At 36.0% G+C, this 24,418-nt stretch overlaps 1 protein-coding gene across 5 annotated transcripts in view; it reads left to right on the top strand.

Moving 5' to 3' along the window:
• MGAT4C (MGAT4 family member C) overlaps nt 1-24,418 on the top strand; it is a 343,947-nt gene that overhangs the window by 298,343 nt on the left and 21,186 nt on the right. For 3 of the 5 annotated variants that reach the window (XM_039387266.1, XM_039387267.1, XM_039387269.1), the window contains one exon: nt 11,345-11,476. The exons of the other annotated variants lie outside the window; for them this stretch is intronic. The gene's annotated coding sequence lies outside the window, so the exon portion shown is untranslated. The remainder of the gene's footprint in view (nt 1-11,344; nt 11,477-24,418) is intronic. 5 annotated transcript variants of the gene reach the window in all.

The following is a 24,418-nucleotide window of genomic DNA, read 5'->3' on the forward strand; positions in this document are numbered from 1 at the left end:
TTTTTTGTTACAGATGATTTTCACAAACTTTTCTTTGTACAAGTGGCAAAATGTTATGATTTTACAAGTGACTTTTCTTCTGAATGCAGTGCTTTCCTTGTCTCCTGTGATAGTCTGTTCAGATTTAGTGAAGTTTACATAATATTAAAAATAACTTTTTTTCCCCTTTCTCATCCATATTCCTTCAAGATTCCATGTCAGAATCACTGAAGCTAGAGTCTTGCCAGACCATGGAGACATAGGGTGGGTTTACTGAGAAGAAATGTTTGTTGCCACAAGGCCTCTATGTGAAGAGATAGAAACAAACACTTCTTCCCTAATAGAGCTCCGTGGAGCTGAATTCCTCCCAGCTTTTAGGATGTTGACAGATAGGCATTTTTGATTTCTTCCTTTCAAAACAACTTTCAGGCATCATGTAGGTGAGCAGCTATAAGACTTTAGGGATGGGGATTAAGGGAACAAGGACAGCTTCATCAGGAAAATCTAGATCAATACATGACTCCGAAACTGCTTGTCATGTAGAAGTTAAATAGGCAACTATCTAGAAGTTAGGCAATTTTGTCCTATGTATAGGGTAAAATTGCAACAAAAGCAGTACCAAGATGAAAAAAAGAAAAATCTTTCACAATAAGTAGACTTTGTTTGTAATTCTGTGCCTTGATTCAGTAGGCTACCTAGAATAGCCCAAGGAAACAATACCAGCACAAATAAACAGACTATAACATAGCCTCTGTATATGTCTGAGTAGAATTTGTCTTTGTATTTTCCTGTCATAACACACCGTAAATGTTTCTGTGAGCCATACGTGATCATTTTTGCAAACTAGATTATTTAGGGAGATGCTCCAATATCTTAATTACAGATGGTGGCAGCTGAATTATGTAAGGTTTTTCTGCTGTATCAGTAATTTCTCACTCGGCTTTTTAAAAATTTTTTATTTGGATGTTTTTTGTTGAATTGCATTAGTATTTCATAAGAAAGACAAAATGTACAGAGGAGTCTGACAGGAATGTTAGTTTCTAAAACTACTGAAAAGAGCACAGTCTGTTTCAACATTCTTTGTAAGAAGTTTGGACAATTATGTACTGAGGCTTTGTGTTATGGGTCATTTACTCAATTCTTCTGATATGGTAGTTGTAATAGACCACATTCTTATATCCTTTCACTAAAAATTTATTTGCAGAACATCCAACACAGAATATTTCTCATAAAACATTAACTTTTAGAGCACTGAAAGCTGAGGGCTTTTAAGCTTTCATTTAGTCCCGTATTTTTTTCTTCTAAATGTATATGCATATATGTAATGCAGATGCATATTTATATGCACAATTTAGTGCATATGTACATATTTAATTGCAGAATTAAATTTAAAAATAAACTAAAAACTAAAAATCTCTTTAAATAAAGTGAAAATTTAAAACCTAAATTCTTGATTTTGCTTTAAAAAAAAGCACTTCGTCTTCCTAGTGTATGTCAGTTTGATCATGATTTATTAATTTCCCCTGTAACTCTAAGGGATAGCAATTCTTTGTTTTTTTATACACAGAAGTTTCTATAAACTTGAAAATTCAATATTTTGTGTGTCTTGTATGCCTGAAAGGGATCTTAAGGGTTTCATTTCACAAAATGTTGTCACCAAACTACTTCTGAGGACCTATGTTCTGCTCAGAAATGGTGTTGAAAGCCCGAGGGTTACAATAAGAGCTTGCCTATCTAACTGCAGTGACTTGTCAGATTCCATAAATATTTCCCCTAAGGTTCTTAGGGCTTCTGCTTGCTTGCAAAGCTCTCACCCCGGTTTACAGCTGATAACCATAACTTTCCAACAAAAGGATTAAAAAAAGACAAAAAAACTCAAGTTTTGAATGTGGTGATAGGTGAAGGAGGATTTTTTTCCTAAAGGTATATCTGTAAGAACTGTTGGCATCTTTGTTTGTTTATGCTACTTTCATCTGTAGTTTGAGGTGCAGTTGACTGCCTGGTAGCAGGTTATCAGAATTTTCTCTAATAAATCCATCCAGAGTTGTAGTGTACTGACCAGTGCCTTTGATCTCCCCTACTTCCTTTCAAGGAAGTTTATATTCCCATTCTGTGAACTTCTGCTCTGTAGATATAAGTTTTCTAAGATAGGGGAAATGATTTCTTACCCACAGTGAATGGAGGAATGTGAAGCTCTTTATGGACTCTTTGGGATATAATATCCACTGTATAGCTGTAAAGCATGAGGTCAACAGCCCAGATGATTCCTTTAAAACCTTTGTTACCCTGAGACTGGGAAACAGAGTAAATCTTCTTCACCAGGCTGACACAGATAGTCTTTAGGCAATAACTGTTGAATTCAGTTTTCCCAAGACAGGTATCAGCTCTGATATTTTGCTGCTTTGTTATTGAAACAATGTCTATCTAATGAAAATATTCAGTTTTAAGAGTCAAATATACTTTCCTCAATGTAAACATGAGAGCTGTTCAGATTATATATAAAGATGACACCTCCTTCTTTCCCTTACACACACTAATCGATAAGGCTTCAGTTTTTTGCTATTTAATACTACCAAATTTTAGATTATATTAACATCTTTTTCCATCAGTTATTTAGCTCTTGTCTTTAAATATTTAACTGAAATAGATAGTAGTCCACTGTATAGTCCTAAAATGAAGTTTTGTGGTGCATGTAAAATCACTTGTACAAAAAAAAATTATTTCAGTGATCTTTCACTAACAACAAAATAACATTTGAACTTACAATTTCCATCAATCATAGCACTGCTTTCATTAGTTTTCTGAATTTTATAATGCAATTATCCCACAATGGTAGTGAGGTCTATCTGTGTCAGTAAGCATTTAGCCTTTTGACTTTCTAAATATATAAATATACATACTTAGGAATTAGTGGAAAGTTGTTAGGTCATTATGTTGTTCACTGAGAGTCATTTGGGAACTCTAAGACTCTACATGATTCTCATTAAGTGAAATATCTGCAATGATAATACATTATTGTGTCATCGGCTTAAGAAATTGGTATAAATTAGCACTTTAATATTTGACCTAATATTAATCAGTACAATATAAACTATGTGAAAATTGTGTATATCAGGATTAATGGATTTTCCAAGCTTGTCTGAAACTAAATTTGAAAGTACTCCAAAAGAATATTTTAGGGAAAAATCTTCACAACAAAGATCTGCATTGTGGAACCCAGTTCTAACCATGGGATCCCTCTGGATGTTGACACACAGGGACAATATTTTTTGACCCTGTGAGACCTACTTTCTAGGTCTACATATTTTTCGGCCAGAAATACGTGCACACCACAGTCTAACTTCTCTCCACGTCTAGACAAGGAAGGCAATGAGGCAGAGGATTGCACTGTGTCTCATTTGCCTGTTTGTACATAAGTTGAGCAAATTACTGACCATCGGGACCAGGGATGTTCCCAAACTGTGAGAAATCACTTCAGTTCTATTTGTGTCTCAAAGTAAGAAAGTAAGTAAAGGTAATCAAAGTAGGTAAAGGCAATCAAATTGTATCTGGTGCATCAGCACATTCTTCAGTTAGAAATTTCTGTATTAACTCTTAGATTATTAACTAAACTGTTATATATGTTTAGAAGTTTTCTATTAATATACTTTTTCCTGGATACCTCAGTAATTATTTTTTCTTATTCCCATATGAAGCACACATTTACCTTTAAAAAGTACTATTGCATGAGTAGCCTGTGAACTGGAGGACAAATCAGAATATGAAACATGGAGCAACTCTTGCGAACTCTTACTCTTGTTTAATAGCCCTTATTCAGGAGTCTTGCTGACCTTAATAAAATTCATGATGCATTTATGCATTAGTGATGTCAGAAAGACTGATCTGAAGACATTTCTGGAGTGGCAAATAGCTCTATTTTTTGTCCTAGTGACAACATTTCTAATGAGCCTGCAGGCTTGTAGTCCTTTTCAGCTCTAATTGTGATCTTGCTTTCTTGACATTAAGACAGTAATGGTAGTGAGGTCAGGGCTTCTGTGTTGATCTCTGCAGCACTGACCTCAGTAAAGGTATCCTCTAAGGTGATGACAGGAGTCTCAGAGGTAAAGCCTTCCCTACCACTGCTCTGCCTGGGACAACAACAGAGGCTTCCATATGTGAAGGTGAGGATTTGGTGCCCATTACCTAGAAGTTGAAGGAGCTCAGGAGCTGTGTTTACTCATCTGTAAACAGGGGACTTGCCTGTCTGTTTTGCTGCATGTAACTCTCTAATTTGCAGGTTCGTAGCTGTACACAGCAGGACCTGGCTCATGGTTGCCTGTTCCTTCACACCCCAACAGTTTTTATCCTACCTGGTGCTCAGGCATTGTACCTGAAGAACAGAGGTAGCCTGCTAGTTCCAAATGTTGCCCTATCATTCCCATTTATGTGTTATTAAGTACAGATTTGTTCTGCTCCTTACAATGCATGATGTGCCAAAGGCATGAGGACGGAGTCTCTTCCATGCTCCAGAGGAGTCTTTTGTTCCATCATGGAGCTACAGGATGCAGTGCCCTCACTCAACAGAATGTTTAGAAAGTGCCTCCACTGGGTACAGGTTCAGCTCTGAGGTCCCAGCTGCCATAACTCCAGGTCCTGTTGTCTATCCACTGACCTCCAGAGAGGACGTTGTCCAGAGAGAAAGAAGGGCCATGTTACCTAACATGAGGAGATTTAATATCCAAATAATCTGTAGCATCTGTAGCATCTGTAGATACCTGACACCTAATTATTGTTTGTGTCCTTCTAGATATGAGAGAGAAATACAAACTGGACTCTCTTTTCTGGTTCAGGTGACAAGCCCACTAAAGCACTACATATCAGTAGACCTGTCACTTAGATAACTCTGTTTCCTCCAGGAGCTTCTGGGTTCGCAGAGGAGTAAAGATGACTCTGGATGATACCTGGAGTGTCAGGGTTCTCTACTTCAAGAGGTTTAGAATGGACAGAGGTATATAAGTCTGCTTTTCTGGGCTGAGAGAGAAAGAAGCTTAGTGAAAATGGTAAGCATTTTAATTTTGCCAGAATGCTTGAAGGTAGACTCCCCAGTGTGCTTTCTTCATTCTGTGTGCTGGTGTAGGGCACAGTGAGGCATTGTGTGAGCAGGGTTCTGAAGGCAAGAAAAGACCAGAAGTGAGCTGCTGAGCTTTCCGTCAAGGAATTGTCAAATTTGTGCCCATGGCCTCATAGCCTGTATGTGTGCATGTTGTGAACACGTTGTACAGCTTCCGCTGGTTATTCAGTGTCTGTGGTGTTTGCCAGCTCCTCATCTCCTCTTTATTTCTCCTTCTGTTGTATTCTGTACTGTATACACTGTGCTTTGCACTCAGAGCCCTTCCACCTTTGCTGTGCTAGGAGAGCAGCTTTGCAGTGTAAGGATATAAATGAACAACTCACCATGTAATGTGGGGTGTGAACCAGTCTCACAGAGCAAGCTGGCAGTGTGTGATGTGCCTGGTGCAAAGCCTTCCACTGAGCCAGTCCTCTCAATGAAGTAAGGTTTTGCAGAGTGGTGTCCTTCAGGAGGTCTTCTTGTTGGGGACAGAAACACCTCTACATCTTCTTTCTTATATGAAGTGTCTGAGAGGGAAAATTCACTGAGAGAGTGTCAGTGCTGTTCATAGGGATCTATCTGATGAGCAAAGATGAGTTTTCCAAAGTTTTTCTGGAGAAGGGAATAGTCACAATTGTGAGGAAGGGAGCACGATGCAAAGATGCATGTCAGGATATGGGAGGAACGGTTTTGATGCAAATGTCTCAAAGAGGGTGTCCTGTATGAGAGGTCCAATCATAGCTGCATTGGAGCTAAATCATTGGACTACTATTTGGAGACTGCAAAGTAGGAAGAAGAGATGTCTCTAGATGCAAAGTGAGAGTCTAAAAATAGATTTAGAAAAATACTGAGAACTGCTATTTGAAACCTAATCAACTGGCTTATCAGAGGCCAGTAACAAGTTTACATTTTGCATAATATACTCTATGGTCAGGAGATTCATTAAATGACCAGCTGCTTTAGGCAACAAAAAATTAGTTTGTTTTGAAAGCCTTCATACTTCAAGAGTTTAACAGAAAATAGTATAAGATAATACAAAGAAAATATTTCTTACCAAGCTGCTTCATTTTCCTTCTGGAGTGATAACATAAAAATGATGCATTGGTCACTTTCTCAAGTACCTAATGTTTCTAAGTGAAAGCATTTTAGTCAAATCGGGTAAAAGATTATAAGAAACATTTTCTTTTATGAGTCTCTGAAAACCAAGATTGCTTTAAAATTCTATTATAAACTTTTTTTTGGCTCTCTTTCAATCAAAATTACAACCTGTAAGCTTTCAACACATTTTTTAGAGGTTGATAAAATATTAAAAAAGAAGTCATTAATCTTTTATGAGAGTTGTACTTTATTCTTAGAATGTCCTCACATGGTTATAGATTTCTAAGAGTCTACTAAAGTCAATAAATTGAAAGAACACTTTCAGTTTCTAGAAGTTCATTTCAGAAGTCTTTATGCACTCTTTCTGAAAAGCTTTTGGTCTATTTAAACTGTATATTATAATTATGTCAAAAATATATCACGAAGTAAAGCATCACATTAAATAATTTGTATAATGTCACCATTTAAACATATCAATATCTCTAAAATTCTAACATATATAAAAATTCTCCTATTCTGTCGATGGTACTTCTAAATTTAATTTGACTGTATTCTGACGAAGTTATTTTCACTTTTATTTGTATAAGAACTATAAAAAAGTAAAACAAAAAAGTAATTTATAAAACAAGGAAGCTGAACTTTAAGTGTTATCATTCAGTAAAAGACTTTTCAGTGACATTTTGTCAATGTAAATATGTTAGCTATTATTGCTTCCATTGATCTGACTGAGAGCTTTTCTTTAAGAACCCAAGTGCAAATATTACATTTACAGTCACATTTTACTGAAAACTAATTTCAACTATTCATTAACATTAAATTAATTCTCTTAAGATATCTAAATATCGTGAGATTATCTGCATTATCCTGCAATGTGTTCTTTCATGTTGAATTATTTTTAAAATTAATTACTATCATAATTGAATAGATAGCTGTAATACTATTGAATAGGAAAAGGATATAACTATTTAAGGGTAGAATATGTAGCTAGTCTACTCTGACATTAAATATTTTAAAAAAGCATTATTGTATGCAGAGTATATATTTCTTTCATGCTTGATACAAATTTGCTTTTATATTTTATGGTGGTAAGAGAGTGGTTAAGGGTATTGTTTTTTTACACTTTGCTTACCATGGATACAGTACTTATAAATTCTTACTTTTGTTTCTGTTTTGCTCCCAGCCATAGTGGGGCATTATTAGTGGTCACAGTGATCACACTGTTAGTGAAATAAAAAAAAACCTAAACATATTCCTGTAATTCACCACCATTAACTTTATATTTACTACTGTCTCTACTTCTATATGTACAGATGTTTGGGATAAAAAAAAAATAAATTGTTGGATGCCATATTTATCCATTAGATAGATGTAACCTTCCATTACTATGGACTAAGTTTATGTTGTTCATTTGTCCTTTTTACAGTACATATGAAAAATTGGTTACAATATATTTCATTTGCTATTTAAGTGTTGATTGCAACTGTATAGTATTTGTGTATTTTTATCTTACACTGTTCTATTTTCTATTGGACCAGCTTGTTTCTACATGATTACATTGGCCATGCAGACCTTCTCCCAGCACAACATGTCATGGAGTGAATAGCTTATTTGTGTATCTTTACGGCACTGCAAAACACTATAGCTGCTCACCTGGCTCTAATAGTTAGGGGAAAAAAATTGAAATTTTTTTAAAGTTTATGAAGTTTGTCCTTTGGAAATATTTAGGGGTTCAGATTAGGTTTGCAGGGTTTTCTGATTTTCAGCAATCCTTACAGCAACACCACACTTCTAGGAAACTACTTCTGACATTTACACAAGATTACCACTGGAATAACATTGTCAATCTGCAGGGAGGAATTGTTTCTTCTGTCCTAATAAATGAAAAAGAGACATTTCTTCTATAAACCTAGCTATGTCCTTCTGAATGATAGATATATTGGCTTGTTTGCATTTCCGCTGAAACTGAGAAAAAACCATAGTGGTTTGATTTGAACACATATATGAAAATCCTCTTTACTATTTGAATGCGTAATGCAATAAGAATTATTAGAAATTCATTTTTCTAAATGAATAGTACAGATGACTGAAAAGATTAAATGGCTTTGATAGGCACTTACTGTTCGGGAAAAAAACTGCACTTTTCTGCAGTATAAATCCACACAGTGGCCGTGTAAAACCAAAGAATAATATTAAACAGGAAAAAAGAAGGAATGTAGATGGGTATTAAAACTTGTGTTTGAATGACAATGGAAGATAAAGGTAAGGTTTTAAAAAATTCCAAGTGCTTTTAATATCTTACTAAATTCTAATGGTAAGTCCCACGTGCTTGCATTAGCAAGCATTCATTTATTCAGTGATGCAAAAAGAATATTACGTAAAATTATGGTATGGACCAGTTTTGAAGTCCAGGACAAATAGAATTCACATTAAACTAGTTCACATCAAATACACAGAAAACTGTGTATTACTGTGAAAAACAATCAAAGGTGGTGTCAGCTGCTAAATGTAAAGAATTATATATATATATATATATATGTACATATGTATTTTTATTTCTTTATTTTATTTTCCTGGACTTACACAGATTCATAGATTTCACTAGACAAATTTAATATCTTTAGGAATATATTTATAAATTTCTGTAACAGTTATACTTGATGTCTCTGGAAAATGTTCCCTCTATTTACACTTTAGAAACTGCCTTTACTAAAAGAGATGAGTCAATGTAAAACAGTCCATTTCCATTCTCTGCTTTCTTTCCTTAAATCCTTAGGAAGCCCTGGAGATTCACATTGGGAAACAAGAGCTGTGACTGCATAGTGCAAATACAGGCTGACTTGGCACGGTGTCCCTCACATTAAACAGAGCTTTGCTCTAGAAATGGTACAGGTTCAATGAATGGGCTTCAGAGCAGCTGCCAGCATTCGTTTCTGGCAGATAACTAAAGGACATGTGTGCCATGCGAAAGACTCTTGCTAGGTTTCAAGGTATGAAAGAATAAGCACTGGAAAAATGTGCCACAGGGACAGGCTCGCCTATCATCCATGAGGACTACTTGAAAAAGAAAAATATCCTTTATAATTATTTTAAAGATTATAGAGAACATTGGTGTGAACTCCCTTCCAGTACAGTCCTAGAACACCATAATCTGTCAATTGTAAGATACTACCCTTAGTACAAAGGAATATGGGGACAATATATTATGGATAGGCAATGTATGAAAATCTAAGCCATTTTAAAAAATCACTTAAGAATAATTTCCACGTATGATTCTGATTCACTATTTTCAGTAGCTTATACACGTCAAAAATCAATGAGCAACAACTTCTGATCTGTAAGTAGTGAGAAACTGAGAAACAGTGCTTGTGCTTTACCTTCCTTTTCTTTGTCCATTGATATGAAAAGTGAATCTGGGGGAGGGAAACTTAAACTGAAGAACAATTTCTGAGATGGCAGATAAAGGTGATTTCAGTGGATCTGTGGCAATTTCCACAATCCTTCTCTCAGTCTTCTCCAAAAAAAAGAGTGTAATATAATTTTGGTCAATCCACCCTTTTGTTAGTTTGGTTCATGTTGTTCCTTCCCCTCTAACAGAAGCAGAAACTCCTCAGTAAGAAGTCATTTCTTTCTGAGACGTGCCAGGAACTAGAACTCTTATTAACCTAGGAGAATATTAGTGTCATATAGTGGAAACAATGCAATATATAAACATCAGACATCAGTGTTAAATTATACATTAACTATTTTTCTGTGACCAGAGTTAAACTTCTGCACATTTGGCTTTTTTTTTTTCATATTTTTCCCCCATTTTTTCCTCATATGCACATGCACAGCCTCATGATAAATTGCTGGAGATAAGGCTATTACTAGCTGACACTGTAAGAATCTTTACTCCCTACAATACTTAGTGCTGAGATGATTTTCATTGCTAGGAGCCTGAGAATGCATGTAATTTAGACACAAATTCTGCTTTTCCAAATTATGCTCTGATTTTTTTTTCTCTTGACAGTTTGTCATGTTCCCTTTTGTATTATTATTATTATTGTTATCATCATCATCATCATCATCTATAATTTAACAGCTCTCTTTTTATAGCCGTGTTAAGTTCCCCACAGTAAAAGCAAATATACTATTGACCAAAATCTATGTCTACAATAATAAAATAATTTATCATTTTGGCAATTTTCTTTGCTATTTTTAAAGTAGGTTTTATGCTGTCTACTCAGACTTCATTTTGTTCTGAAGACCAAAATGTACTTTAGTATGTGGAGGAATCACAGAAGCAATCTATCTGTCAATTCAAATTTTGTATTTAACAGGTAACATCACTAAGGATTTAATGGCAAAGGACAGACAATCATTTATCTTAGTACTGCATTCCTATGCTGAATTTGTTCCAACACTGGGAAGTTCTAAAACTATAATTTTAAGTGAGACTATAAATTCTCATTTCAGCATAGGAAAAACATTCTTGTTTCATTTTAATGGCAGATGTATAGTGGTGTTAATGAGTAGAAAACTGTATGTGGTAACATTGTCCAAGATTAAGAAGTTAACAGTTTGTCAAAGGCATTGGGTCTTTTCCCCAGCTCTAACTACAGCTGACTGAACCTGAGCAACATGAACCTGCTGGCTCATGTCCCTTCCCTTCCCTTCCCTTCCTACCCCTCCCACCCCTCCCCACCCCTCCCCTCTGCAGGTCATAGAACAGCTGCTAGGTCAGTAAGAAATATGTTCTGGTATTCCCCTTTTTATAGTTGTTTAATAATGCTTTCAGAATTAGGATCATCTGAATTAATTTTGATGAAAATATTACTGATTCATTGGAGATTCACAATCATATTATCATCTGGTTATATTCATTCAAGTAAGGCATAGCAAACTTCTGACTGTGATTTGCCTTCCACCTTCTCCTTTGCATTTCTTATTTCTTTCCAGACATGAATTTTAAACTACTGTTGAGGGTGTGATATAAGGATGTGGGTTTACTTGAACCTTAGTAATACTGAGTATTAATTATCAGATTCTAAAATACAGGCTAAATACCATTTGAATTTTAATTGTATTATAGATAATAGAATATCTTTCCCATTGAACTAGAATGGTAGTAGTTATCACAGTTGTCCTTTATAAAGTTGATGAGATTTAAAAAGAATATTTTTATTTCTTCTCTTTCAGTTTCTGACTTGGATATTCAAATAGTAAGGTGTTCTACTAGGAGAGTTTCCATGTCTTTCTTATGAGCTGTTGTGAGATGATTTTGCACTGAAAGTTTTCAGTTCCTGCGTCTGGTGGCACAAATGAAATGTTGTAAGTGTTTTTATTATTTTTTTCTTTCCATATTTAATATCAGGTAACATAATGGTAGCTTTAGTTCTCTACTAACATCAAAGATTAAAACCTGAGAGTTTCAGATTAGACATTTGGGCAAGAAAAATCTACTAGAAGGGCAGTGCAGCACTGGAGCTGGCTACCCAGAAAGGTTGTGAAATGCTCTTGGAGATTTTCAAGCCTTGGCTGGACAAAGCCACAGCTGACCTCTTCTAGTGTTGGTTACAGCCCCATTCCGAGTAGGAACAGAGCTGTATGAACTCCATTGACAACCCCTCCAACTAGCACTGCTATCTTACTGTGAAAATGCAGTGACTGTAAGACAGAAAAGGTATAAAGAGTCAGCTGCTGTCACAAGGGTAGTATATCCAAATAAGCATCCTGGAGAATCAATGTCTTTGGACTTGATTTTCAGGAGCTGCTCCATATCACACCAACATACTGTGCTAAAAAGGGATGACAATGAAGCTGATTTTCTCTTATGTAAGTGACAGGGTAGAGAGAGGTGTATCACAAACTACAGTCTCATTTGGTCTGATGAGGAGTTGCACCACTGTTTGCTCTGGACTGCCTGCAAATTACATGACTGTGTCCTTGTGACCTGAATCAAACACAACCTAGGCAGGACAAACAAGGAACTTCACTTAGGGTTTGTTGAGGTGGTCTTTAAATCTCATATAACACTATATTACCATCAAAGGGTTATTCATGGTCAGCCTTGTAAAACTGACATGTATTAATGGAATCATAGTTCATATTTTTTTCTATGTAAAGTTATTGTTTCCCCTTTTACATAGGCATATGTGTTATTTCTACTATACCTCAACATAACTGATAGAGTTACTACAGATCACAGTACAGTGATTCTGTTCTTATATTTTTCCATTTCACTAATATAAGCAGATTCACCTACCAAACTATTTGAACTCTATGGTCTCCTCAAGTGTCTTTACCATAGCAAATGCTCCTTGATGCATTATTGAGTTTCATCCGTGAGTGTAGAAAAAGAATAATTTCCTTATTATATTTTTTTCTAATGCTGATAAATCAAAAATCTTGATAGGTTAAACTTGAAAAAATTCCTACAGTAATCTTCAGCAAAGCAAATGGATGTTAATGGAATGACAGTATAAAAGGGATATAAAAAACTACCTTCCTACAAATAACATTAATCATATTTTTCTCTTAATGGACATACCATCATACTTGTGTATGCTAATTTGTTTCTACTGTTCAAATAAAACACTTTATGCACTGTTTCAGCTAACAGTGAGCAAAGTCAATACTTTGCTTTGACATCTCTATTGTAGTTTGCATTTTACCTCCTGTTTGATACAGATAAATTCTATAGTTGTGTCACATTTTTCTTCAGGATTGGGCAGATCAGTGAGGGTGATAAAATATTAGTGATGAAAGCTTCGGGAATTAGATATGTCTGTCTCAGTCTAACCTATTTCTTTTGTGTGAACTCCACCAGAAATGATGTACTGTAAAAAATACTATGTCTGTTCAGATTAAAATATGTCATTTTTCAGAACACAGAAAGAGCCTAAATTTTTTATTTAATGTCTGAGTTTATTTAACAGCTTTATACATTTTTCAGTAGGTTTGTTGTCAAAAGCAGAACTGATTGCCAGTATGCTATTTCCTTGTATTTCTCCTACTATCCCATTACTCTGCAGAACACAGGGAGCTAGAAGGAAGCTTCATTGGTAATCTTCTGCCACAACAGGGAAATTATGATTAACCAGCTAGTTGCTGTGGTGGTTACAATGTGTGTTACAGGAGAAGCTTTTAAGAGACCTCTAGTTTTTGACTAGGCCCTGTTAGATTGAAAGAGAATGGGAAGTGATCATTCCCTCTTCCTTTCAAATACTTTTTTTTGACTATACTTTTTTTTGGCTATGCTTTTGGGGCTTGCTTATATTAAACTAAATTTTGTCAAAACTTCTGTCCCAAAGACTGGAGGATTGAGTGGACTTTTTTTTTTGGTTGACAGATATTTTGTTTTCTCTTCCTTGTTTCACTACCTTGTACTTCTTCATTTATTTCTTCCTTAGTTAGCTTTAACATGGTTTAGTTAAATAGAAGCAACTCTTGGGCCAAAGAGGTAGGCTTTTTTTTTCAAATTAATGTTAACCTGTGCAGGGTAGATTTTAATGAATTATCCATATAGCAACAAAAATAGGAATGGGTCTCCTGACTCAGCAATGAAAAATAAAAGTAATTACATAAGAACAGGTCAAGTTAAAAGTCCATGAAGAACAATAAGCTGTCCCTATTAGCAGTCTATGACAGTGTGGATTTTTATGTCCTTCAAAAATTAATTGCATAGCACTACGAAGATTTTGCATTTTTCCTCCTACTTGACTCATGCTGCTTGCCATGCAGTTGTTATTTCCATGTTCTTTTGCTTACTCCTGTCATGGGATTCTATCAATCTGCTTAAAATAAAATTTGGAGAAAATGGTTCTGCTTGTCTAGACCTCTCAAAAAACTACATCACTATCTAAAGGCAGGAGTTATCCTACCTAACTTTACTCTTAAAAAAATGGAATAAATGGAAAGACACAATCTGCTTATTCAGAGCACATTTTTTAAACAGCTATCTTAGCATACGTTTAATTACTTTATAATGAGTACCTTTGCAAGCAGCATAGATTACATGACTAATGCTTAGATGACTAAACCAAAGAATTAATTCTTTCCTGATGGTTGAAAGCATTACTCTTTCTGTTCATGGTGCTGTCAGCCAGCCTCGTAGCTAAAAGTGGGTGGGACACAGGAATTAATTCTTGGTTTTATGCCTTTTCCAGACCTGATAATATTTTGGTAATTCGAGTTTGTTTTTTTGATTAGTCTATAAAAAATATTTCCCATCAAAATTCCTTGTTAAATTTATATTTCCACCAACAATGAGGACTCAAATCTCATGACCTTCCAGTCCCACACTCCATCAAATTCACTATCTAATATTGTGTCCTTTCTGTCCATTCCTATAACTCACAAATTTGACAGTCCCTCAGTCCCTGAGGTACACCTAGGAGGTTCTAAAGCTGCTGTGGTTTCTGGGGTCCACGCACATTGTTGTTGTCACACACTTCCCATGTGTGCTGCTGATGGTTTGCTGAAAGTATTTCCAAGAGTTATGAAGAGTGAGGAGTTTCTGGTGTGACAGGACAGTCTGGCGTTCTATCCTGGAAGGCCAATTGTTGTAGAACACTTTTAACATTATACTTTCCATTCTTATGAGAACAAAACTTTTCTTGAAATGTTGGAAAAGAAATGTAAGTTTTAAGGAGACTTACTACTTTGTAGAAGACACCAAAATATTCCAGCAACCCTATCGTACAGCACAGTTCTATCCTGTGCCCAGTGTGCTTCACAGATCAGAGCTAAGGTGGCAGTGGTGGGTGAGAACACTAGCCCATGGTGTCAAATTGGTCTCATCTCTACCAAACTCACATTTTTTAACCAAACTCTCATTTTTTAATCTTGTTTTTTGTCTATTAAAAAAAAAAAGGAAAAAGGAAAAGGAGCTTTCTTTTACTTCAGAGTAAAATGAAACACCGAGTCATATGTTTCATAAACACAAGAAGAATCAAGCAGTTTGCTATGTCCTGTTGCCCTTTGGCATAGTGTTAAATGAAATCACACATTGCTCAGACTTTCTAATTAACAGTATGCTGCGTGGAGGAAGTCTTTCGGTAATTAACCTTTCAATTAATCAAAGTACATTTTCTACTTCTCTCCAACTTTGATCTATTTCATGTTTTTTCTTTCTTTATTTCTTGTCTTTTATTTTGTGGTCTAGATCTTGCCTTTGAAATAACAAGAATCACAGCTGATTCACAGCTATCAAAATTTTGAGCTACACTGTAAGATGACAGAGAATAGTAAAGCTTATTTTCATTCTAATAATTCTGAATTAAAATATCAATTTTAGTATGATAGAAAAATAACTCCCATGACCCATTTTTGTTGGCTAAAATCATATGCACTCATAAAGATGCTCTGCTTTTCATTCAACCTCAAAGGTTATTCATTTTAGAGACGTAGAACTATTTTTGTAAAGGGAGACAGAATTGTTCCTTATATATACAATAGAACTTCATCAGACTGAAAACTGAACTCACATGTCACCTGCAGACTTTCTCTTCATTTTCCAAAATATTTCTATTTCTTAATATGCATTTCTTAGGTAGTAATTTTTGTCATTGTATTCTGTAAAAGTATGGAGTCATTTATAAACAAAGTGTCTTACAAGCAGAAGGCTTACAAGCCAACATATACAGATTTGAAAGTATTGAGAGGTTAGGCAAAAACCTCAAAAATAATTGTATATTTCATAAAGTTATAAAACAAAAGTGGAAACTATTTGATAAATGTAGTTTTCTCCAGCAAAGAGCAATATAGAATTTTCTTTTCTCTCTTGTCACTTAAGCAAATAGAATAATGTATTTCAACTCGGCTACATGTAAGAACTAATTGACCAACAGTCAGCCCAAAAGGTCTGAGAGCTGACCTGATGTTTTATCAATATGTTTGCTGAATTAATTAATCATTACTTCGTGTATGTGTTTTTGCATATTTTTTCTTATATGCACTTAGAAAAGCCTACAAATAAGCTTCTAAAGAGAAAGCCTTGCAATATTGAGGGATTTATCAATTTCCAACTCTCAATGCATATTTTTTTCCATTCAAAGAAATTACTTAGGCTTATTAGAAATTTGGGCTAAAAAAACCAGCAGTCAGCTTTAACAACATGATCTTTAACAAACTTGTTTAATCACAATGGGACACCTGCCTCCCAGTTTCATGGAATATGCTGAGTTGGAAGGGATCCATAAGGATCATTGAGTCCAGCTCCTGGTCCTGCACAGAACCAGCCCCAAGAGTCACACCATGTGCCTGAGAGAACCATCCAAATGCTTTTTGAACTCTGTCAGGCTTGGTGCTGTGACCACTTCCCTGGGGAGCCTGTCCCAGTATCCAACTACCCCTTGGGTGAAGAACGTTTTTCTAATATCCAACCTAAACCTGCCCTGACAGAACTTCAGGCCATTCCCTCGAGTCCTGCCACCAGCCACCACAGAGAAGAGATCAGTGCCTGCCCCTCCTCTTCCCCTCATGAGGAGGTTGTAGACTGCAATGAGGTCTCTCCTCAGTTTCCTCTTCTCCAGGTTGAACAGACCAAGAGACCTCAACTGCTCTTCATATACCTTCCCCCCCAGACGCTTCACCATCTTCATTGCCCTCCTTTGGACACTTAATAGCTTAATATCTTTCTTATATTGCAGTGCCCAAAACTGCACACAATATTCAAGGTGAGGCCATACCAGGTCAGAGCAGAGAGAGACAATCCCCTCCCTTGACTGACTGGTGATACTTTGCCTGATGCCTCCCAAGACACAGTTGACCCTCCTGGCTGCCAGGGCACTGCTGACTCAAATTCAACTTGCCATCGATCAGGACCCTCAGGTCACTTTCCGTGTCACTGCTTTCCAGCATCTCATTCCCCAGCCTGTACAAACATCCAGGGTTGCCCCATCCCAAGTGCAGAATCCGGCATTTTCCCTTGTTGAACTTCATATGGTTGGTGATTGCCCAGTCTTCTAATTTGTCGAGGTCTCTCTGCAGGGCCTCTCTGCCTTTGAAGGAGTCAACAACTCCTCTCAATTTTTTGTCATCTGCAACTTGTTTAGTATCCCTTCCAGTCCTGTGTTCAAGTAATTTCTGAAGAAGCTAAAGAGCACAGGGCCTAAGATGGAGCCCTGTGGAACCCCACTAGTGACAGGTCACCAGTCTGATGTTACCCCATTCACTATTACCCTCTGTGCTCGACCCGTGAGCCAATTGCTCACCCACCACATGATGTGTTTATCCAGCTGTGTGCTGCATATTTTGTCCAGAAGGATCCTGTGAGAGACAGCTTCACTGAAATCCAAAAGGATTACATCAACAGGCTTCCCTTGATAAACTAGGTGGGTTACCTTGTCATAAAAGGAGATCAGGTTTGATAATCAGGACTTTCCTCTCATGAAGCCACACTGGTTGTGATCAATGACTGCATTGTCTTTCACATGCTTTTCAATACGTCCCAGAATAACCTTCTCCAAAGCTGTATCAGGCACTGCAGTGAGACTGACAGGCCTGTAGTTTCCATGGTCCTCCTTCTTGCCCTTCTTGAAAATCAGGACAACATTCACCAGCTTCCAGTCAGGTAGGACCTCTCCAAATTCCCAAGTCTGCTCAAAAATCATCAAGAGAGGTTTTGCAAAGACATCAGCCAGGTCTTTGAATATTCTTTCCTTCTCAACAGAGAAAATACAAGTTTAGTTTACTGTCACATCTCTTTTTGGAACAAAGTTAACCATTTGGTTGTACTTCTAGAATTAAAAAGAAATTAAAAATCGTAATGCTGAAAAGCACAGTATAGGAAGATTCAAAGATTCAAAGGTTCAAACAAACAAAACAACCCCTTTAACCTGCCATATTAAAGAAAAAATTTACCAAACATATGTTTCCCAATCCTACTTCCAAATTTTATTTTCAATCTTTAACATGTTTTCAGGAGTGATAAGAACTGTATTGAGAATACTGTAAATGTTCACACAAATCCAGTTTTTATATACATTTAATTTAGTTTATTTTTCCAATTTGTTTTATATGAATATACTTTTGACAAAATATAACACATCCAACACACATACAAAATACGAGCTTTAGAATTCAAACTACTGCAAGAAATTTTAAGATACCTATCAATGGGGCAAAGAAACATTTTATGGCATATCTGAGAAATAATAATAAATATTATAAAAATAATAATTATTCCCAGAGAACAGTTTTATTCAAATCAAATACTAGAAATAAAAATAATTTAAAATATAATAAAATTAATAATTTATTTTTTCTGTTTAAAAAAATAAATCTAAAAATAAGTTAAATGTGTTAGATAAATTATTCATTGCAAATTACTTTCACAGCAACAGAAAATAAGCAACTAATTTTTTGGTTCTATACCTGCCTAAAATTAGAACTGTCTTGTCATGAATCAGCATCTTTCTTCCAGATGAGTTTTCACCTTTTCTTTGGTTATTTATATTCAGCAGTGTAAAATATTAAAATGCAAGCTGATACTAAGCAAAGATATGAGTGTCCTGTATTTTAATTTTACAGAGTGCTGTTGTAGGTTTATTTAGGAGAAAAGTGTGAATTAAACTAGTGTTATATCCAAATATGACTGAATAGCTTATTGCTGTCCTAATTAAAGCATCTTGTCAGCAAATATGTCAGGAATACGAATTTTAAGCGTACTGCTTTTGATGGAATATTGAGTTAATGGCATTTTTTCCTAAAATTTTTTAAAAGATATCAACAGTAACTAAAAGAGTTTTAGTATAATGAGCTATCAGGAAAAATATTATGGAAAAGTATTGTTACAGAAGGAGAAGGCTGAGATACTCAACAACTTTTTTACCTCAGTCTTCAATGTCAACTTCTCACACCTCTGGAGGGGATAGCCTGATGGGGACTGGGGGAGCAAAGTCCCTCCCACAGTAAGATCAGGTTCACGACCACCTGAGTAACCTGAACGTACATATAGCTATGGGACTTCATGAGATGCATCCCAGAGTTCTCAGAGAATTGGCTGATGTAGTTGCCGAGCCACTTTGCATGATATTTGAAAGGTCATGGCAGTCAGGTAAAGTCCCAGGTGACTGCAAAAACAGAAACATTGTACCCATCTTTAGAAAGGGTAGAAAGGATGACCCTGGGAACCACTGACCTCAACCTCACCTCTGTGCCTAGGAAGATCATGGAACAGATCCTCCCAGAAGGTATGATAAGGCACATGGAGAACAGGGAGGTCATTTGAGACAACCACCATGGCTTCACCAAGGACAAGTCCTACCTGACCAATCTAGTTGCCTTCTGTGATGGACTTACTACATCACTGGACAAGGGAAGGGTTGCAGGTGACATTTATCTGGACTTCTGTGAAGCTTTTGATAAAATCCCACACAACATCCCTCTCTCTAAATTGGAGAGATGGATTCAATGAGTGGACTGTTAGATGAACAAGAAAGTGGATACGCAGTAGCATCCAGAGCGTAGTGGTCAATGGCTCGTAGTCCTGATGAACATCAGTGACAAGTGGTGCCCCTCAGGGGTCCATACTGGAACCATTGTTATTTAATATCTTCATTAATAGACAGAAGGATCAAGTGCACCTCAGCAAGTTTGCAGATGACACCAAGCTGGGTGGTGCATTTGACACACCTGAAGGATGGAATGCCATGCAGAGGGACCTGGACAGGCTCAAGAAGTGAGGTCATGGGAATTTCATGAGGTTTAACAAGATCTAGTGCAAGGTGCTGCACATAGGTTGGGACAACCCTGGGTATCAATACAGGCTGGTGGATGAACAGAGCGAGAATAGCCCTGCTGAGAAGGACTTGGGAGTGCAGGTAGGTGAGAGACTGGACATGAGCTGGGAATGTGCACTCACAGCCCAGAAATCCAACTGTATTCAGGGTTGTAACAAAAGCAGTGTGGCCAGCAGGGCGAGGGAGGAAATTCTGCCTTCCTACTCTATTCTGGTGAGATCCCACCTAGAGTGTTGCAACCAGCTCTGGGGTCCCCAGCACACAAAAGACATTGACCTGTCAGAACAAGTACAGAGGAAAGGCTGAGAGAATTGGGATTGTTTAGCCTGGAGAAGAGACTACTTACAAGGGCATGTAGTGACATAACAAGGGGGAAAGGCTTCAAACTGGAAGAGATTAGGCTTAGATTAGATATTTGGAAGAAATTCTTTACTATGAGGACAATGAGGCACTAGAAGAGGTTAGCCAGAGAAGTTGTGGATGCCCAGTGTCTGGAAGTTTTCAAGGCCAGGTTGGATGAAGCTCTGAGTAGCATAGTCTAGTGGAAGCTGTGCCTGCCCATGGCACAGGGCTCAAAACGAGGTGCCTTCCAACCCAAAATATGATTCTCTGATCTAACTATTGAAATATTTTACATTTTTGCACTTCTTTTTAAGTCATTGCACACTGTAAGCCAGTATAGAAACACAAACTGCTTTTTCATGTAGTGTAACAGAAACAACAATCAATAAAAAAGCACTATGTACTTACCAAGCTGCAGGTCATGAAATATTAATGGAAAATAAGCAACACTGAAATGCAGATAAGGTATAATGTGTAATTTATTTATAATCATCTTTGTTTCTGTAGATATATTAATAAAAAATAACTAGGCACTTTACTACACAGAAACTTGCTGGAATATACTGCCTTTAGACAACAAATATCATGTTAAAATAATGTATTGAAATAGTTCAAGGGAATCACAGAAAAATGGCACTTCACCTATTGATTTTACAAGGTTATATCATATTGATGTTACAGGATTTGTACAATCAGAGGTCAAAAGAACACTGAAATCCTAGGCTGATATTTAACTTCAGTCCAGATGTATTAGATAGTGACAAAGAAAATGGTAATTTTATATGAGAATCTCAACAGTCATTACAGCTGAAACATTCAATGGTATAAAAAATCATGGAAATTCTTTTACCTCTCCTCCTAAATTCAAGTTTTAAAAAGGCTGCATACATCCTGAGCAACAATTAGATATTATGTCATACCGAAAGCTGATGGCAGCTAAAAACATATCTGAGTTGTGGCTTTTGGTTTCATGCTCCAAAAGTTGCCAGGAAGAACAGGAAGCAATTACATTATTTTCCTTGTAATTTCACAACTCTTCTTGAAGTGTCTATCTCTGAAACTCATGGTGAAATATTGAAAATAACCCAACCACAAACATGTAGAAATTTTTCCACCAAAAATTTCTAAAAAACCTTTAGCACATAATGTAAGCCCTTCTCACTACCAAATGTATTTCAGTCAAAGACTGCCAACTAACAAAGCCAGAATTTTCAGCTTTTCTCCTTGTTTATTTTTCCCTTGCTTATTCTCTGCATTAAGGATTCATATAAAATTAACAACTGTAAACTTAGAATGAAAGAAGCCACATATCTGCCTGATTTTCCATTTGTGGGCAATTCAGCCATTTTCCTCTAATTTACTACTGTTATATGTCTGAGTCATATTCTAATATACAAATCATCAAGCCACAGTGTGCTTGCTTGGTTGCATTTGCAGATACGGTTAGTCCCACTTCCCTCGTTCATACACAGAAGAGCCATTCATAAAACTTAGTGGCTAATAATTTACGGTTGAAAAATATTGATTATCACTGATACTGCAAATAATTTCTTTCACAAGGAGATTGTGTCCGCATTTGATGAAGATGGGCATGTGGCTTCTAGAGCTTCCTTTAAAAAGCATACTCTCACACAGCTTGCTATTAAGGTGTCAGCCACACATTAACAATGTTTCCTCTGAAATTCTAGAGACATCACAGCTCAGAACACCATCTCTTAGCATGATGAGTCTTGCCTGACACAAGCAGAGCTTTTGTAAGTCTAATGGTATTGTATGCCCACATGTGTTTCCTCCTCCAATTATTAACTGTTTAGTAGTAGAGGCAGCAAACTGATGTTTGTTTCAACTATCTTTACGTAAAAGGTTGGGATCTAGGCCAAACTAGTTATGTAGCTTATTTCTATAGTCAGTAAATAAGGAGGAGGACACTGGGAACTGTTAGTACAAACTGACAGTATAGGGAACCTAAATCAGGTAATTTAGTAAGACAGCTAAAGCCAAGTGACATAAACCAAAAAAAAGTGTTATTCTAGGTGTAGAGAAGAGAACCTATCCTGGAAGAGAAAGTGACAAGTTTAAACTGACATAAGGTGTCAAAGAGCTAGGATTCAACCTCAGTGTAAATACAGGGTGTGATGTGAATTGTGCTCTCTGATAAAGAAGCAAGACGAATAAACCCATGACAATTGTCCAGTAGTAATGAAAGGGTTAAAACCCTCTTAATATCACTTTTTTACCTTCCTGAACACAATTGCACCTCTACAGGGATGATGAACTGGCTACATAGCTTTAATCTTTCCTTTACTTAGTGGTAGATATAGAGAGAATGATACAGAATTATTGTCACAGAGTCCTTTTACAGTCAGTTTCTAAAAGAATTATGTTTCATCAGAACATAGCTCATGTTTCTGTTGCAGAAAGAGTGCTGACCTCCCTGGCACATCCACCAGATCTTTTCTGATTTAGGGGCTAAAGGCACTCATCGGGAGATTGTGTTAGCATTGTTACATTCTACACACTAAATATCAACTGTTATGATACTCTGATCCTAAGTGAGATATGCAAAAGTCAACTGAAGACTTGGTGGTCTTCAAACAACTCCCAAAATCCAAAGCTTGAAAAAAAGTAGAATAGAAAAAATGCAAAAATTCCTATTCTGGAAAATATTTTTCAGATAAAATGACAACTTCTTATCTGCTGCTGGAAACCTTTTGGATGACATCCTCAACAATTTTCTAATTGCTGACTGCCAGTATTTGTATGGTACTGAAAATGTAATATTAAAATTTAAATCAAGAACTTAAACACATTCTTTCTACTGCACGGGTGTGGGGTTTGTTTCATCTCTCCATGCCTTAAAAACAATCATAATGTGTTGAACCACATTTTTTGGCTATCTAGGGGTCAGAAAATGACATGCATTTATCCTGACACATAGTTACAGCCAGGTAACTAGTACAGTAGGTAAAATGTATGGATTTCTTAGTGTAATTGCATTCATTTTCTGCAAATGCTCTATATGCTCAAATCCATTTTATGATATTATTTCTGTTCTTCTAATATTAGAAACGTGGAATTCATACAACCTGTCATACTATAACTCTTTCCCTACAGGCTTCTGTTTAACTGTGATCTGCTAATATTAACCTCAATTTGGAAAAAAAAAAAAAAAAAGGAAAGATAACCTTTAAGTACTTGATTTTAACTTCATTGAAATCCAATGGACAGCTTACTTCATCTTCTAAAACTAAAGAAACTCTAATATAAGCATCTTCTCCTAACTTCATGATATTATAATATTTTTTAAATAAGATTTATAGTGGGTTTGGGTTATTTTATTTGATTTTGGGGTGGTTCTTTTTGGGAGATGTGTTTTTTTTTTGTTTGTTTGGGGTTTTTTTGGATTGGAATTTATTGGCATAAATTAAAATTCTGTAAATTCCTTGGACCTCCCTGGAATTCCATAGATTTCATATAGAATGTTCAAATGTGAAGAATATTTGGTCCTTTTCATATTTTTAATCACTTCTGTGTATAGTGTCCAGAAAAAAATGAAATAGGTTGATTTAATTCCTTCAATGATAAATTCATGAAGGTAAATATTCAACTGAACATCAGAGGTCTAGTAAAACCATAAAGTTACGTGGTGGATAATGCAAATCATTTTTTCATTCCTGGGATTTCATACATCTCAGGAGTACTATACATGCCAAGTTTCTCCTTTGATGTACATGATTAGCAGCAGGAATCTCAGATCTACTGGAAAATGAGTTCACAAGGACCACAATTTTCTTTGCAGTTTACTGTGCTTTTTTTTTCCTTTATTGGGCAGACTCAAATCCATTTCAAAAAAAAGAATTATTTCTTTATCTGAAAGTTCAAACATAACATTGGCCTAAACTGGTGCTTCTGTAAGATAATGTTTCACTCTGTCTTTTTATTGTCATAGAGAGTCACTCAAGAGATAAATATACAAAACTTTTTCTTCTGCAGTTATATTCTACATTTGGCATATTACTTTGGCACAAATAATACTTTCATGGAGATACAACTTAAGAAAGATACCACATTACTAATAAAGGAGGTGAAAAAGTTTATTTAAGGAGGTGTTTTGTGCATTTGTTTAGATCCAAGTTGCTAAGCAGGTGTGCAAATAAAGAAAAATGACATCTCTGAACTAATTTTA

Source organism: Pipra filicauda, unplaced genomic scaffold (assembly GCF_003945595.2).
Source record: "Pipra filicauda isolate LSUMZ 115617 unplaced genomic scaffold, ASM394559v2 scaffold54_size4384275_pilon, whole genome shotgun sequence".
In the NCBI taxonomy this organism is placed as follows: domain Eukaryota; kingdom Metazoa; phylum Chordata; class Aves; order Passeriformes; family Pipridae; genus Pipra; species Pipra filicauda.